Genomic DNA, 10,977 nt, shown 5'->3' with positions numbered 1-10,977 from the left:
TTAAAGCAATGGCTTTTTTCTGGCCACTCCGTAAAGCCCAGCTCTGTGGAGTGTATGGCTTAAAGTGGTCCGCTGTGGAGTGTATGGCATAAAGTGCTCCGCTGTGGAGCTTTGCAGCTCTTTCAGTGTTATCTTTGGTCTCTTTGTTGCCTCTCTGATTAATGCCCTCCTTGCCTGGTCCATGAGTTTTGGTGGGCGGCCCTCTCTTGGCAGGTTTGTTGTGGTGCCATATTCTTTCAATTTTAAAAAAATTGATTGAATGGTGCTCCGTGGGATGTTCAAAGTTTCTAATATTTTTTATAACCCAACCCTGATCTGTACTTCTCCACAACTTTGTCCCTGATCTGTATGGAGAGCTCCTTGGTCTTCATGGTGCCACTTGCTTGGTGGTGCCCCTTGCTTAGTGGTGCCCCTTGCTTAGTGGTGTTGCAGGCTCTGGGGCCTTTCAGAACAGGTGTATATATACTGAGATCATGTGACAGATCATGTGACACAGATTGCACACAGGTGGACTTTATTTAACTAATTATGTGACTTCTGATGGTAATTGGTTGCACCAGATCTTATTTAGGGGCTTCATAGCAAAGGGGATGAATACATAAGAAAAGTGCTCAAAATAGCCCACGTTAACATTTGTAGCTTAAGAAACAAGGTTCATGAAATCAATAATTTGCTAGTAACAGATGACATTCATATTCTGACTAACTCTGAAACTCACTTGGATAATACCTTTGATGATACAGTGGTAGCAATACAAGTGTGATGAGGTGGTGTTGAAGGAGTCAGGCGCAGGAGGGTAAATCACAGAATAACAGGCTTTAATCCGCAAAATACAGGTTTACGCAGAAATGCGTCAAACACACTCCAGGGCACAAAACAGGCGCACTGGAAAATAGAAGGCACACTGGAAATTCTCCCGTCTATAGAAAATACACGAGCTCCACCGAGCTTCACTAACCTCCACAATAAACAATCACCCACACAGACAAGGAAGCAGAGGGAACACTTATACAATGACTAATGAGGGATAAGGACCAGGTGTTTGTGATTGAAGACAAGACAAATGGAGTGATGATAAATGGATCGGCAGTAGCTAGTAAGTCGGTGATGCCGAACGCCGAAACCTGCCCGAACAAGGAGGGGAGGCAGCCTCGGCGGAAGTCGTGACAACAAGGTTATAACATTTACAGAAAATATAGAAATGCCAATGGTGGAGGTGTTGCTGTTTATATTCAGAACCACATTCCTGTGAAGATTAGAGAGGATCTCATGTTAAAAACATTACATTTACATTTATGTCATTAGCAGACGCTCTTATCCAGAGCGACTTACAAATTGGTGCATTCACCCTATAGCCAGTGGGATAACCACTTTACAATATTTTTGTAAAAAAGTTTTTGTAAATTTTTTTTTTTTGGGGGGGGTAGAAGGATTACTTTATCCTATCCCAGGTATTCCTTAAAGAGGTGGGGTTTCAAATGTCTCCGGAAGGTGGTGAGTGACTCCGCTGTCCTGGCGTCGTGAGGGAGCTTGTTCCACCATTGGGGTGCCAGAGCAGCGAACAGTTTTGACTGGGCTGAGCGGGAACTATGCTTCCGCAGAGGAAGGGGAGCCAGCAGGCCAGAGGTGGATGAACGCAATGCCCTCGTTTGGGTGTAGGGACTGATCAGAGCCTGAAGGTACGGAGGTGCCATTCCCCTCACTGCTCCATAGGCAAGCACCATGGTCTTGTAACGGATGCGAGCTTCAACTGGAAGCCAGTGGAGTGTGCGGAGGAGGGGGGTGACGTGAGAGAACTTGGGAAGGTTGAACACCAGACGGGCTGCGGCATTCTGGATGAGTTGTAGGGGTTTAATGGCACAGGCAGGGAGCCCAGCCAACAGTGAGTTGCAGTAATCCAGACGGGAGATGACAAGTGCCTGGATTAGGACCTGTGCCGCTTTCTGTGTAAGGCAGGGTCGTACTCTCCGAATGTTGTAGAGCATGAACCTGCAGGATCGGGTCACCGCCTTGATGTTAGCGGAGAACGACAGGGTGTTGTCCAGGGTCACGCCAAGGCTCTTCGCACTCTGGGAGGAGGACACAACAGAGTTGTCAACCGTGATGGCGAGATCATGGAACGGGCAGTCCTTCCCCGGGAGGAAGAGCAGCTCCGTCTTGCCAGGGTTCAGCTTGAGGTGGTGATCCGTCATCCATACTGATATGTCTGCCAGACATGCAGAGATGCGATTCGCCACCTGGTTATCAGAAGGGGGAAAGGAGAAGATTAGTTGTGTATCGTCAGCGTAGCAATGATAGGAGAGGCCATGTGAGGATATGACAGAGCCAAGTGACTTGGTGTATAGGGAGAAAAGGAGAGGGCCTAGAACTGAGCCCTGGGGACACCAGTGGTGAGAGCACATGGTGCGGAGACAGCTTTCGCCACGCCACTTGGTAGGAGCGACCGGTCAGGTAGGACGCAATCCAGGAGTGAGCCGCGCCGGAGATGCCCAGCTCGGAGAGGGTGGAGAGGAGGATCTGATGGTTCACAGTATCAAAGGCAGCAGACAGGTCTAGAAGGACAAGAGCAGAGGAGAGAGAGTTAGCTTTATCAGTGCGGAGAGCCTCCGTGACACAAAGAAGAGCAGTCTCAGTTGAATGACCAGTCCTGAAACCTGACTGGTTTGGATCAAGAAGGTCATTCTGAGAGAGATAGCAAGAGAGTTGGCTAAAGACGGCACGCTCAATAGTTTTGGAAAGAAAAGAAAGAAGGGATACTGGTCTGTAGTTGTTGACATCAGTGGGATCGAGTGTTGTTTTTTTGAGAAGGGGAGCAACTCTCGCTCTCTTGAAGACGGAAGGGACATAGCCAGCGGTCAAGGATGAGTTGATCAGCGAGGTGAGGTAGGGGAGAAGGTCACCGGAGATGGTCTGGAGAAGAGAGGAGGGGATGGGGTCAAGCGGGCAGGTTGTTGGGCGGCCTGCAGTCACTAGTCGCAAGATTTTATCTGGAGAGAGAGGGGAGAAAGATGTCAAAGCATAGGGTAGGGCAGTGTGAGCAGGACCAGCAGTGTCATTAGACATAACAAACGAGGATCGGATGTCGTCAACCTTCTTTTCAAAGTGGTTGAAGAAGTCATCCACAGAGAGGGAGGGGGGGGGGGGGATTCAGCAGTGAGGAGAATGTGGCAAAGAGCTTCCTAGGGTTAGAGGCAGATGCTTGGAATTTAGAGTGGTAGAATGTGGCCTTAGCAGCAGAAACAGATGATACTGTTGAAGTACTGTTGATACTGTTGAAGTAATATGGCTACAGGTTCATCTGCCTCACCTAAAGCCAATTCTGGTGGGAAGCTGCTATAGACCACCAAGTGCTAACAGTCAGTATCTGGATAACATGTGAAATGCTTGATCATGTATGTGATAGCAATAGAGAGGTATACTTTCTGGGTGATTTAAATATTGACAGGCTTTCATCGGGCTGCCCACTCAAGAGAAAGCTTCAAACTGTAACCAGTGCCTGCCAGGGTGGTTACAAACAGTACAGGAATTAAATCATCAACATGTATTGATCATATCTTTACTAATGCTGCAGAGATTTGTTTGAAAGCAGTATCCAAATCCATTGGATGTAGTGATCACAATATAGTAGCCATATCTAGGAAAACCAAAGTTCCAAAGGCTGGGCCTAATATTGTGTATAAGAGGTCATACAATAAGTTTTGTAGTGATTCCTATGTTGTTAATGTAAAGAATATATGTTGGTCCGTGGTGTGTAATGAGGAGCAAACAGACACTGCACTTGACACATTTATGGAATTGCTTATTCCAGTTACTAATAAGCATGCACCCATTATGAAAATGACTGTAAAAACGGTTAAATCCCTGTGGATTGATGAGGAATTGGACATTTCTATGATTGAGAGGGATGAGGCAAAAGGACTGGCAAATAAGTCTGGCTGCACAACCGATTGGCAAACATATTGCAAATTGAGAAATCATGTGACTAAACTGAATAAAAATAAGAAGAAACAACACTATGAAACAAGGATAAATGACAAAGAATTATAGTAAAAAGCTTTGGAGCACCTTAAATGAAATTTTGGGCTAAAAGTCAAACTCAGCTCCATCATTCATTGAATCAGATGGCTAATTCATCACAAAACCTATGGATATTGCAAACTACTTTAATAATTTTTTCATTGGCAAGATTAGCAAACTTGCTAGCAACAATTGCTGACACTACACATCCAAGTATATCTGACCAAATTATGAAAGACAAGCATCGTAATTTTGAATTCCGCAAAGTGAGTGTGGAAGAGGTGAAAAAAGTATTGTTGTCTATTAACAATGACAAGCCACCGGGGTCTGACAACTTGGATGGAAGATTGCTGAGGATAATAGCGGACAATATTGCCACTCCCATTTGCCATATTTTCAATTTAAGCCTACTAGAATGTGTGTGCCCCCAGGCTTGGAGGGAAGCAAAAGTCATTCCGCTACCTAAGAATAGTAAAGCCCCCTTTACTGGCTCAAACAGCCGATCAATTAGCCTTTTACCAACCCTTAGTAAACTATTGGAAAAAATTGTGTGTTGACCAGATACAATGCTATTTTACTGTAAACAAATTGACAACAAACTTTCAGCATGGTTCAACAACAAGCACAGCACTTACACAAATGACTGATGATTGGCTGAGGGAAAATGATCATAAAAAAATTGTGGGGACTTCAGTGCGGTTTTTGACATAATCGATCATAGTCTGCTGCTGGAAAAACGTATATGGATAAAGAGTTACTTGTCTAACAGAACACAGAGGGTGTTCTTTAATGGAAGCCTCTCAAACATAATCCAGGTAGAATCAGGAATTCCCCAGGGCAGCTGTCTAGGCCCCTTTATTTTTTTAACGACATGCCACTGGCTTTGAGTAAAGCCAGAGTGTCTATGTATGCGGATGACTCAACACTATACACGTCAGCTACTACAGCATCTGAAATAACTGCAACACTTAACAAAGAGTTGCAGTTAGTTTCGAAATGGGTGGCAAGGAATAAGTTAGTCATGAATATTTCCAAAACTAAAAGCATTGTATTTGGGTCAAATCATTCACTAAACCCTAAACCTCAACTACATCTCGTAATGAATAATGTGGAAATTGAGCAAGTTGAAGTGACTAAACTGCTTGGAGTAACCCTGGATTGTAGACTGTCATGGTCAAAGCATATTGATACAACAGTAGCTAAGATGGGGAAAAGTATGTCCATAATTAAGCGCTGCTCTGCCTTCTTAACAACACTATCAACAAGGCAGGTCCTACAGGCCCTAGTTTTGTCGCACCAAGCCTACTGTTCAGTAGTGTGGTCAGGTGCCACAAAGAGGGACTTGGGAAAATTGCAGTTGGCTCAGAACAGGGCAGCACGGCTGGGCCTTAAAAGTACACGGAGAGCTAACATTGATGATATGCATGTCAGTCTCTCCTGGCTCAGAGTGGAAGAGAGATTGACTTCATCACTGCTTGTTTTTGTGAGAGGTGTCGACGAGCTGAATGTACCGAGCTGTCTGTTTGCAATACTGGCACACAGCTTGGACACCCATGCATAGCCCACAAGACATGCCACCAGAGGTCTCTTCACAGTCCCCAAGTCCAGAACGGACTATGGGAGGCGCACAGTACTACATAGAGCCATGACTACATGGAACTCTATTCCACATCAGGTAACTGATGCAAGCAGTTGAATCAGATTTTTTTTAAACAGGTAAAAATACACCTTGTGGAACAGCGGGGAATGTGAAGAGACACACACACAGGCACTTACACATATAGACACTCTACACACACGTACACATGGATGTTGTATTGTAAATATGTGATAGTGGAGTAGAGGCCTGAGGAAACACACTAAATGTATTGGGTAAAGTGTTATGAAATATAATATCATGTAATATTTTAAAAGGTATATAACTGCCTTAATGTTGCAGGACCCCAGGAAGAGTAGCTGCCTTGGCAGCAGCTAATGGGGATCCTTAATAAATACAAATACAAATACAAATGCACGCACCACCTTTCCGTTATTTATTTTATATACTTGTTTGGAACAAGTTATTTTTTTCATTTCACTTCACCAATATGGACTATTTTGTGTATGTCCATTATATGAAATCTAAATAAAAATCAATTTAAATTACAGGTTGTAATGCAACAACATAGGAAAAATGCCAAGGGGGATGAATACTTTTGCAAGGCACTGTATGTGCATGATATTGTCTTGTTAAAAATGGAGTCGGAATGAATCTCAGCTGTGTCACGGTTTCGGCCGAGGCTGCTCCTCTTCCTTGTTCGGGCGGACTTCGGCGGTCGTCGTCTCCGGAGTACTAGCTGCCACCGTTCTATGTTTCTTGTTCATTTGGTTTTGTCTGTTCATAACACCTGTCCCTTATTTGTGTCTTGATTGTTCCCCTTATTTAGTTTGTTTGTTTGGGTCAGGTGTTATGCGTGATTGTTTGATTGTCAGCCTACCTCTGTATAGTGTATTGTATTTCTCTCGTTGTGTTTTACCGAGAGCTCGCACTGTGTGCGCTTTTCTTGTTTTGACGCACTGTGTTTTTGTGCGTAATTGTTTGCGCCACCCGGTTGGGTTGGCGACTCGTGTGTTCTCGTGTTTTGGTGAACATTACTAAACGGTTGAAGTCATCCTGGTGCCTGCGCTTGATTCCTTCCACTCACCTACATACACCATTCTGACAGAATCACGCATCACAATATGGAATCAGCAGGAGCGACCGCGCCACCAGCTGATATGGCTGAACGTCTTCAAGGTCAGGAGGACCGCATGAACCAGGTCTGTCACGCTCTGGATAGGGTGATGACCACGCTGCACCGATGGGAGACCAGCGGGGTTCCCACACCTCCACACACCGACCCAGCTCCAGCGGTCAGCCCTCCAGTGTCATCTCCGGAACCCAGTGGGATTCGGCTCTCGCTCCCGAGGGCGTACGACGGCTCCACCGCCGGGTGTCAAGGGTTCCTGCTGCAGGTGGAGCTCTACCTCGCCACCGTCCACCCGGCGCCCTCGGGACACGAGAGCGTCTCAGCCCTCATCTCCTGTCTCACCCGGCAAGGCGTTGGAGTGGGCCAACGCCGAGTGGAGGAGAATGGACGCCGCAACTACGAACTATGCGGAGTTCTCCCGCCGCTTCCGTGCTGTATTCGACCATCCACCAGAAGGGAAGGCGGCGGGGGAACGTCTGTTCTACCTCCGACAGGGGATGAGGAGCGCACAGGACTTTGCCTTAGAGTTCCGGACCCTAGCGGCTGATGCAGGGTGGAATGAGCGGGCCCTTATTGACCATTTCCGCTGCAGCCTCCGAGAGGACGTCCAGCGAGAGTTGGCGTGCAGGGACACGTCGTTGACTTTCGACCAACTGGTCGACATGGCCATCCGGCTGGATACCCTGCTCGCCACCCGTGGGCGTCCCGGAGGGGGGGGGTTCGCCCATTCCACTCTCCAGCGCCTCCGAGCCGAGTCCTATGGAGCTCGGGGGTGCTGGCGCTAGGGAACGGAGGAGGAGGAGCCCACGGGGACCCGGCCCTTGCACCAACTGTGGTCGTGGAGGGCACACTGCGGCTAGGTGCTGGGGCGGGTCCTCCAGGGGAGGAGATGGCAGGTCAGGCATTGGGGGGTCCCCCCCAGGTGAGTAGGCGCCCTGCTTACCCAGAGCTTTCTGTCGTGCACCTAACCTTGCCTGTTTGTTTCCCACAGGTTGCACCTCGTTCCCAGCATAAGGCGCTGGTAGATTCAGGCGCAGCTGGGAATTTTATAGATCGCCAGTTCTGTTTAGAGTTAGGGATTCCCCTCCTTCCAGTGGATAAGCCTTTCCCCGTCCATGCCCTAGATAGCCGTCCGTTAGGGTCTGGTTTGATTAGGGAAGTCACAGCACCACTTCAGATGATGGCGCGGGAGGGTCATGAGGAGAGAATTCAGCTTTATTTGATTGACTCTCCTGCGTATCCGGTGGTGTTGGGTCTTCCCTGGTTGATGACTCATGACCCTATTATTGGGTGGCGAGAGAAAGCTCTTAAAGGGTGGTCTGCTCAATGTGAGGGGCGGTGTCTGGGTGTTTCCATAGGGGGCGACCTCGGTGGAGAGTCCGAATCTAATGCCAGCACTGCAGATTCCCCCGAGTATGAGGATTTGGCACTGGCGTTCAGTAAGACTAGGGCTGCTCAGCTGCCGCCTCATAGACGGGGGATTGTGCGATAGATCTCCAGTCAGGCGCAGCTCTCCCCGCTGGAGCCATGTGTATCCCTTGTCTCAAGAGGAGAAAAGATCTATGGAGACATACATCTCTGAGTCTCTTAGACAGGGATACATACGGCCCTCCGTTTCACCCGTTTCCTCAAGTTTCTTTTTTGTGAAGAAGAAGGATGGAGGTCTGCGGCCGTGTATTGATTACCGCGGTCTCAATCAGATCACAGTGAAGTACAGCTATCCACTTCCTCTGATTGCGACTATGACGGAGTCACTGCACGGTGCGCAGTTCTTTACAAAATTGGATCTTAGGAGCGCATATAACTTGGTGCGCATTCGTAAGGGGCGATGAATGGAAGACAGCGTTTAGCACGACTTCCGGGCACTACGAGTATCTAGTCATGCCATATGGGTTGATGAATGCTCCCTCAGTCTTCCAATCCTTCGTTGATGAGATTTTCTGGGACATGCAGGGACAGGGAGTGGTTGTGTACATCGACGACATTCTGGTGTATAGTCCTACCCGTGCTGAGCATGTAGCCCTGGTGCGCCGAGTATTGAGGAGGCTGTTGGAGCATGACCTATATGTCAAGGCAGAGAAATGTCTGTTTTTCCAGAAGTCGGTCTCCTTTCTGGGTTACCAGTTATCTGCGTCAGGGGTGAAGATGGAGGTAGACCGGGTGTCAGCTGTGCGTAATTGGCAGACCCCAACCACTGTGAAGGAGGTGCAACGGTTCTTGGGTTTTGCGAATTACTACCGGAGGTTTATCCGGGGTTTTGGACAGGTGGCAGCTCCCATCACGTCTCTGTTAAGGGGGGGTCCGGTGCGCTTGCGGTGGTCAGCTGAGGCGGACAGGGCATTTGGGAGACTGAAGGACCTGTTTACCTCGGCGCCGGTGTTGGCGCATCCGGATCCCTCCTTACCGTTCCAAGTAGAGGTGGACGCGTCAGAGGCCGGGATAGGGGCCGTTCTTTCCCAGCGTTCTGGTACTCCACCTAAACTCCGTCCCTGTGCGTTCTACTCAAAGAAGCTCAGTCCGGCGGAGCGGAATTATGACGTAGGAGACAGGGAGCTGTTAGCCGTAGTACAGGCCCTAAAGGTGTGGCGGCATTGGCTCGAGGGGGCTCAACACCCTTTCCTCATTCAAACTGACCATCGTAACCTGGAGTACATCCGGGCAGCTAGGAGACTGAATCCTCGCCAGGCTCGTTGGACTATGTTCCTGGCCCGGTTTGTGTTTAAGATCACATACATCCCTGGGTCCCAGAACGGGAAGGCAGATGCTCTGTCCCGGCGGTATGACGCAGAGGAGAGGTCAGTTGAGTCCACGCCCATACTACCGGAGTCTTGTCTGGTTGCTCCGGTGGTGTGGGAGGTTGATGGTGAGATCGAGCGGGCGTTACGCACCGACCCGAGTCCTCCTCAGTGTCCTGTGGGTCGGACGTACGTTCCGCTCGAGATACGCGATCGCCTCATTTGTTGGGCTCATACGTCCCCCTCCTCTGGCCATCCGGGTATCGGCCGGACAGTGCACTGCCTTAGCACGAAGTACTGGTGGCCAACGTTAGCTAGGGATGTGAGGATTTATGTCTCCTCCTGTTCGGTGTGTGCCCAGTGTAAGGCGCCCAGACATTTGCCCAGGGGTAAGTTACAACCCCTGCCTATTCCACAACGACCCTGGTCCCACCTCTCGGTGGATTTTGTTACCGACCTTCCCCCCTCACAGGGAAATACTACCATCCTGGTCGTTGTGGATCGGTTCTCGAAGGCCTGTCGTCTCCTTCCCATGCCGGGTCTACCCACGGCCCTACAGACCGCAGAGGCTCTGTTCACTCATGTCTTCCGGCATTACGGGGTACCCGAGGATATAGTGTCTGACCGAGGCCCCCAGTTCACCTCTAGAGTGTGGAGGGCATTTATGGAACGGTTGGGGGTGTCGGTAAGCCTTACCTCGGGTTACCACCCGGAGAGTAATGGGCAGGTTGAACGTGTCAACCAGGATGTGGGTAGGTTTCTGAGGTCATACTGTCAGGACCGGCCGGAGGAGTGGGCGAGATATGTGCCCTGGGCCGAGATGGCACAGAACTCTCTTCGCCACTCCTCCACCCAACTAACCCCTTTTCAGTGTGTGTTAGGGTACCAGCCGGTGCTGGCACCATGGCATGAGAGCCAGATCGAGGCCCCCGCTGTGGATGAGTGGGTACGGCGCTCGGAGGAGACGTGGGACGCTGCACACGTCCATTTGCAGCGTGCCATACGTCGACAGAAGACGAGCGCCGACCTACACCGCAGTGAGGGGCCAGTGTACGCACCTGGAGATCGAGTCTGGCTCTCAACCAGAAACCTGCCCCTCCGCCTGCCCTGCCGGAAGCTGGGTCGGCGGTTTGTGGGGCCGTTTAAAGTCCTGAGGAGATTGAACGAGGTGAGTTATAGGTTAGAACTACCTGTTGACTACAAGAATATTAACCCCTCGTTCCATGTGTCTCTCCTCAGGCCGGTGGTAGCTGGTCCACTCCAGGACTTTGAGATTGAGGAGACTCCTCCGCCCCGTTGGACATCGAGGGGCTCCGCGCACACCGTGAGGTCCATCCTGGATTCTAGACGCCGGATGGGGGTCTTCAATATCTCGTGGAGTGGGAGGGGTACGGTCCGGAGGAGCGGTGCTGGGTGCCAAGGAGGGACGTGTTAGACCAGTCCCTACTGACCGATTTCCATCGGGGTCATCCTGCGCGCCCTGCTCCGCGTCGTCC

Source organism: Coregonus clupeaformis, chromosome 29 (assembly GCF_020615455.1).
Source record: "Coregonus clupeaformis isolate EN_2021a chromosome 29, ASM2061545v1, whole genome shotgun sequence".
Lineage (NCBI taxonomy): Eukaryota > Metazoa > Chordata > Actinopteri > Salmoniformes > Salmonidae > Coregonus > Coregonus clupeaformis.
The sequence above is the reverse complement of the archived record's forward strand: the minus strand, read 5'-3'. Positions refer to the sequence as shown.